At 39.0% G+C, this 7815-nt stretch overlaps 1 long non-coding RNA gene across 1 annotated transcript; it reads left to right on the top strand.

Moving 5' to 3' along the window:
• The first annotated feature begins 309 nt into the window (after nt 1-309).
• On the top strand, nt 310-3802 carry LOC123934507. The gene is made up of 3 exons (XR_006816806.1): nt 310-412; nt 2543-2597; nt 3716-3802. It is a non-coding gene; the product is annotated as an uncharacterized LOC123934507 (long non-coding RNA).
• The last annotated feature ends 4013 nt before the right edge of the window (nt 3803-7815 follow it).

The raw sequence follows: 7815 nt of genomic DNA, 5'->3' as shown, positions 1-7815 counted from the left end.
AGAGTACATCCTGTTTGATTCCACTTATAGCAAACTCTAGAAAATGCAAACAATTTATAATGACAGCAGATCGGTGGTTGCCCGGGAGACAGGGAGAACTAACTAGAGAGGGATGAAGTATAAGGGGAACAAGGACACTTTTGGGGGTGGTGGAAAAGTTTGTCTTGATCGTGGTGATGGTTTCATGGGTTTGCACGTATGTCAGAATGGAACAAATGGTATGTTTTAAATGTGTGTGGTTTCTTGTACTTCAGTTGCATTTTGATAAAATTGTTTTAAAATTATATGACTTCTCTTTCATTTACTTTTAGAACCAGGCCATTCTCATAGTTTTATAAAGATTCCTACCGAAAACTCATCAGTCTTCATATCTTCTCAGCAAGATATACAGAAAAACAAAACAGAACTAAAGGTAGATGCTTTGTATTGATTATTAATTTATCTGGTTAACTTATTTCTATGGGATATCCTCTTCACTGGCATGGTCAGACTGGTCAGAGATAATGGGGTCCTACACAGGTCTGGCTCCTCTCCCTAGCAGAAAAGGTTCTGAGTCAGCTTCGTGCTAAATGTACCATACAGTTTAGCAGAAACTGACTTCACTATTTGACGATACTGATGCTAGCTAATGTTTACTGAGAACTCATTATGGGCCAGGGCCCGTGCAAAGCTAGAAGAGGGGAAAGAGGCAAAACAGTTGACATAGATAGGACACAGACATGGAAGAGACGTCATCACTACTCATGAGAACTCACTGTCCAGAGATTTAGACACGTATAAACAAAAGTCCTTACAATAAAATAAGAGGAGAGTTTTGATTTGTTCAAAATGCAGGGGGAGCACAGAGGATATAGAGACTAGTTCTGCCTAGCGGAGTCTAAAAAGGCTTTATTAAAGAAGGGCTTCATCAAATTAGGTCTTGAGGTGTGAGTAGGAAGTTTCCACATGAACAGAATGCGAGGCTGTGGTGAGGCGCTATCAGACAGGTTTTAAAGTCTTAAGCGAGAGCAGCAGTTCAAGCCAGTGGAGCCAGGGCAGGGCCAGAGACGAGACTGAAAAGATAGATTGCATCCAAGGCTTTGTATATTTTGCTGGAGAATGGGTTTAGCCTCTGCAGAGTAGAGCGCCATTGAGGCTTTTTGAATACAGATGTGAAATAAGAATGAGATGGGTTTTAGAAAGATAATCTGAGGACTCCTGGCTGGCTCAGTTGGAAGAGCATGCGACTCTTGATCTCAGGGGTCGTGAGTTCAAACCTCACGTTGGGTATAGAGATTACTTAAATAAAGATACTTTATTTAAAAAAAAAAGATTTCAGGGGCGCCTGGGTGGCTCAGTGGGTTAAAGCCTCTGCCTTCTGCTCAGGTCATGATCTCAGGGTCCTGGGATCGAGCCCTGCATTGGGCTCTTTGCTCTGCAGGGAGCCTGCTTCCTCCTCTCTCTCTGCCTGCCTCTCTGCCTGCTTGTGATTTCTCTCCGTCAAATAAATAAAATATTTTTTCAAAAAAATATTTCATTTATTTGAGAGAGAGAAAGTGAGAGAGAGAGAATGAACGGGGTGGGGGAGGAGCAGAGAGTGAGGGAGAAGCAGACTCCCTACTGAGCAGGGTTAGGGTTAGGGCTGGATCCCGGGACTCCAGGATCATGTCCTGAGCCGAAGGCAGATGTTTAACTGACTGAGCCCCAGATAAAGACACTTAAAAAAAAAGAGAGAGAGAGAAAGAGAGAGATGTCTTTTTTTAAAAAAAAAATTAGAAATAGATAATCTAGTTGAAGTGTGTGATATAGCTACAGTGTTCGAGAGAGAGAGAGGAGATTGGAGGGAAGATAGATTTGAGTCTACTGGGATGGTCCAGATAAAAATGATACGGCACTGGCAATGAGGGTGAACCAGAGGTCACGGATTTAAGATATTTCGGAGTCAGACTATGTCAGAATTTGGGGACTCAATAGACATGTAAATTGAGAGAAAGGGAAAGGAGGAGGATGATGAAGATTTAATTTTTGCATATAGGTTCTCTTGAAGTGGGACATCTTTTCTCTGTGCTCCGGTAGTGCTCAGGCTGGCCTCTGTGTCAGAACACAGATTTTCTTTTTCTGTCTGTCCTACTGGATAATAACCTTCTTGAGGTTAGGAATTGTGTATCTTATTTTAATCCCAAACAGGGTTCTCAGTAAGCGTTAGACTGGTTGGGATTGGTCCTATCTGAAATAAATGGAGTAACTCTAAGCTTTCTAGAAGAGATTACTGGATGGATTGTTAGGTCTTTAACCAAAAATATGGAAGACAGAGGAGGAGCAGGTTTGGAAAGATGGGAGTACATGGGTACCTGATAAGCTTCATTTTGAACTAGTTTAGGTATCTGTGAGAAATATTCAACAAAGAGGTTGATCCTATGTATTAGCATTAAGACCAGAGCTTAGGAGAGAGGTAAGGGATAGGGAGCAAAGGGAGATATTGTATCAGTCTGATTGCTCTAGAGCCAGCAAGTCTCTTTTAGAAGCTTAATTACTAATGAATGCTTTTTTTCTTGAATGTTAGAGCATACAGAAAGATAAAGAAATGACTAAAACATCACATACTTTAAATGAGAAAGGTAAGGAAATGAACAATATTTATAATTGCTCTGTTATCTTTCAGTTAAATAATTATAGTTTTGTCATGTAGTTTTCCAAGTTATGCTTTTTCCCCGATTATAAAATCTGTGATTATTTTGATTACAGAAGATACAAAAATCATTCATGGTTGTAAATGTCAGTATCCCACATTTTTGAGTGACTGCTGGGTGAATAGGCCCTTTGGAATTTGCAAACCAGGGAGAGGTTACAGTCTCTGCTGTGGCTGCCTATACCAATAGGCAGAATAAATTTCTGAAGTGCTGTGATTTGTGCAGAGAATTTTCCCCAGGAAAGCCTCTATACTCTAATGCCACCCTTTCTCCCCAGATGTAAAAATACATCCACTTTCCCATGTCCCCAGCTAGACTAGAGGTTAGCTAAGTCTCTGTTTGTCTCAGCAAAAAATTCCCATGCATATTCTATACACACACCAAGAACACTGGGACATCTCTGCCTGGGTGGCTAATTAGCACCTCAAATCCAGTATGCACAAAACCAAATTCATCATCTTCCAGTCATCCCCAAAGCTATTCTCCGTTCCTCCTTTTATTCAGGCACAAAGCCAAAGTCACCTTTGACTCTTTCTTTTCACCCGTATTCTACATCCAAAAGTTGTCACATTTTGTCCAATCTACCTCCTTTAACAATCTCACAATCTTCCCCTCCTTTCCCTTCACACCACCCTTGCCCTTAACTACCGCAATAACTTGCCTCCAGTCTCTTTTTCCTTCTGTCAGTCTGTGCTACAGTTTGTTTTGAATGTAATCGTCTTGAAATACAGCTTTGAACATATAATTCCTCTATTCACAAGTCCTTGGTGGTTCCCCCTTGCTTACCAAATAAAATGCAAAGCACCTCATTCAGGGGCAGGAGGAGTGTGGGAGATTAAGCTGGCAGAGTAATTTAGGGCCAGAAGTTAGGGAATTCAGGCTTGTCCCTCACGGTGGTGGTAAGACACTGGAAGGCATCTTCTATTTGGAGATACTACCTTTATGTGCATAAATGAATACATCCCTGCTGCAGTAATCCCAGACATTATGGCAGCAAGAACTATATCATTTTTTCATATTTAAAGGTACATTTTCTCTCCCCCCAGGAATGAAAAGTAGCTCCCTTCAAGCTCCAGGTGTTTCTGCTAAAACAGAAAATGTCCCCAAACATTCTCTACAGGCTATTTTGAAACAAGAGGCAAGTAATATTTCTTTTGTCCCAGATACAGACAGAACAAATGCAGTGTGAAATTATGATCAAGATTGGTATAACACAGTTTCATTCATTAAGAGATAATTCAAAACAGCCATATTCCTTGAGATTAACCACGCTATAGTAAGATTTTATAAAAATTGAAATGCATACCAATAGTGATAACACTGTGCTACTTCAGACTTCCTAAGCTCATAGCTATCAGTTATGTTGGTGTTGTCATACTGTAAGCAGAGGGAATATCAGTAACAAGTTATTTTTTTTTTAAACTTTTTTTTTTTTTTAATTTATTTGACAGAGAGAGATCACAAGTAGACAGAGAGGCAAGCAGAGAGAGAGAGAGAGAGGGAAGCAGGCTCCCTGTTGAGCAGAGAGCCCGATGTGGGGCTCGATCCCAGGACCCCGAGATCATGACCTGAGCCGAAGGCAGTGGCTTAACCCACTGAGCCACCCAGGCGCCCCTCAGTAACAAGTTATAAGCCAGCAAAAGTAGTAAGACTGAGACTTTAAATGTGTTAAACAGATCCAAAATTTGAATGTTATATTTGCTTCCATTTAAATAGAGATTCACCAGAAGCAACCTGAATGCTCCCACTTAGCCCTTAGTTTAGAGGCTTCCTAAATGCTGAGCTTCAAGAGTTTCAAAGTACAGACCCGTGCCCTGCAGAGAAAGCAACAAATAGGGCTTTGAGACTCATTTTCTTTTAGTGCTGATGGGTCGTGCAGAGACCGCCATGCTGCCTCACCCTGTCCCCTCTGTGACCAGTGATCACTCATCTGATGGTGGAAAGTTGGCAGCATTCGGGGTGCGGCCTCTAGTCACAACCTGGATTGTCTTTGTGGACTGCCAGCTTGCCATTTTAAGAATCAAATCCACACATCCTTGCCTCTGTTAGCACTGTACTAACTGGCCCAGCTATTCGAAAAAGTTAACATGGTTTGAAAGAGATGTTATCGAGCAGGAAATTCACTAAAGTCTTCCCAAAAGTCTAACTTCCCAACTAAGGTAGAAAGTGGCATCATTTCCAGCGTCCTACACGAAATGCATAGAAAGCAACAGACTCAATTATAGGTAGCTGCTCAAATGTAGCATGTTACCACAAGATGCTTCTCTGTATACACAAATAGTTGTCAAACACCTGCCACGTACAGGGCACTGTATCATTGTGTCCACATCCATAATCGCTATGCTTCGTTTCCAAAGAAAAGAAGCTTCACTACTTTGAGTTAGTTTAGTAGTTGTACATCAGGAATTACTTTTTTTACTAGCCTCTCTATTGAGCCAGGAAAAAAGTCTTCTCTGAGTGTCACATGGATGACAAACCTCATCCTACATACTTTGCCTCCAAAAAATTCAATAAACAAATTTAGACTGTTTTTAAAGGAGGCCTTAAAATACACATGAACAATATGACTATATCAAATGGCCGCAGAAACCCAATTTATTTTGAGAAATAGCATGACCACTTTTATTATGATAGAATAGGATACGATTTCCCAACTTACTTCACTCATTCCATCAGTGCCAGAGAATGTACTTCTGGTGGCTTGTGTTTACCTCGCAGACCTGGGAAATAATTGAAGTCTACTCTGTTGGATTTATCTTTCTATACAATTATCTCAGTATATAAAGCTCTTGGCCAAATCAAAAAGTCACATCCTATGCAGGTGGAAAACTGCTCTCTGCCTTCCAGCTTTCTTTTTTCTTTAATTTAATTGAATTTTTTTTTCAGTAATCCATAATTCATTGTTTATTTTTTGATTTTTATATATTTATTCTTCTGTACTTTTAGTCAATATATTCCTACTATGGATTCTTTTTTTTTTTCTAAAATCATGTCCCCTATAGTTAACTTTGTTTAAAAACCACACATTATCTTTTTAGCTGTTCGATTACCTTCCATGCTGCTAAGTGCATTCCTCAGTTAATTTTAGAATAGAAATGAATTCTATAAACCTGTGAATTCTGTAATACATGTAGTATAAAGCAAATAAAACATGTACTTTTATGACAAATGGACTTTTAAAATCATTTTCTTATATTTCTGTATTTTAAATTTGAGAAATAGCCGACATTCAAATTCTTTTAAAACTCCTTTGAGGATTTTCACTGTGTTTTTTTTTCTTATGGCATATATAGGTGACATATGCTGATGTTAATGAAAAAAGGGCCAAGAAACCAAGCTTTGACTCCAAGTCAGGTAAACAATAGCAAGAGTTATTAAGTAAATCCTGCAATCTACTCATCTATTCATTCTATGAACATTTATTGAGCTTCTACTACATGACAGCCATTGTGCTAATTACCGCATACTTACAAGGTAGAAACCATATAAAACAGAAAGGCTATGCTCCTAATCCTGTATTTTACAGCTAAGTGGAGAACACTCATGCCAGTATTCCCAACCTGTTATGGTAAGTATAATAATGGAGGTATGTACATAGTTCAGGGGAAGCATAGGGAAGCCAGAGAAACTTGTCCAGAAGAAGCCACAATTGGGCTGAGACATGAAGAATATGAAAGAATTCTCTCAGCACACAAATGGTAGGAGAACCTTCTAGGAAAAGGGAATATATTTACCAAGATACAGACATTAGAGCATAGTACGTTTTTGGAAATGCAGATTTTCTCAGAATTTCTTTATCTAAAAGTTCAAGCTAGAGAATTGCAGGAAATGAAGTTAGACTGCTAGAGAAGGGTTAGGTCATTAATTTCTGGTAGGCTATGTCAAAAAATCTACCTTTTATCCTGTTACTGAAGGGCAACTATTGAAGAATATTGGCAGGGTTGTAATATAATCAGAATTTGTCTTTTCTAAAAAGGGAAAAAAGAGGGGCACCTGGGTGGCTCAGTGGGTTAAAGCCTCTACCTTCGGCTCAGGTCATGATCCCAGGGTCCTGGGATCAAGCCCCACATCGGGCTCTCTTCTCAGCAGGGAGCCTGCTTCCTCCTCTCTCTCTGCCTGCCTCTATGCCTACTTGTGATCTCTGTCTGTCAAATAAATAAATAAACTTTTTTTTAAAAAAAGGGAAAAAAGAATTAGAGATGAGGGGACAAGAGGCAATGAGACAATAAAAATAATAGCATTTATTGAACACTTACTATATGTCAGTTACTATACTAAACTCTTTATAGCCTCTCATTTAACCCTCTGAACAACCTAAGGAGGACAGAAGTATTTTTATCTACCATTTTACATATAAGTAAACTAAGTCTCAGAGTGGTGAATTACCCTGCCCAAGGTTTCACATTGTACGTGACAAAACCAAGGTTTTAACCCAGGTCTGTCTTACTCAACCAGTTTTAGCCACAATGCCATGCTGCTGCTTACTACAATTAAAGACACTATTACAATAGTTAGGGCTAGAAATGAGGCTTGAACTAACTCAGTGACAGTGAGGGTACAGATTTGACTCAAACTAAGGTCGTCAAATGGATGAGATTTGGTTACTGATTGAATATGGGAGATGTAGGCATTGAAGACAACTCCCAGATTTCTAGACCGGGCAACTAAATGCGTAGTGAACAGTGGTACCATTCAGTAGAAAGGCAGTACAGAAAGATGAACAAGTTTGGAGGAGAAAAAATTAGTTCAACTTTTTGAGGTAGATTATACTTTGTCCTCTTAATTCCTTCTTCAAACCGAGAGTTATCCATAAGTATGTTTCTTAATTATCAAGAAATTAATATTTTGGGTCACAGTTTCTTAAATTACATTCAGAGAATATAGCCTGTAAATCTTGAATACACTGAAGTTGTTAAGGTTTTCTTTGTGACCAAATATGTGACTGCAATTTGATAGTGTTCCATGGACATACCAAAATAATGTGTATTCTCTATATGAAGGCTGGAAAGCTCTAAATGGATATTAAATTACATTTATTGATTTTATGTCTTTACTGGTTTTTCCATCTACTAGACTTCTTTTTTATTGTCTGCAAATGTGTTCAGCTATTAAAGAGGTGTATTGAAGTTCTACACTCTAATTGTAT

This window comes from Meles meles, chromosome X (genome assembly GCF_922984935.1).
Source record: "Meles meles chromosome X, mMelMel3.1 paternal haplotype, whole genome shotgun sequence".
NCBI lineage: Eukaryota > Metazoa > Chordata > Mammalia > Carnivora > Mustelidae > Meles > Meles meles.
The sequence above is the reverse complement of the archived record's forward strand: the minus strand, read 5'-3'. Positions and strand labels throughout refer to the sequence as shown.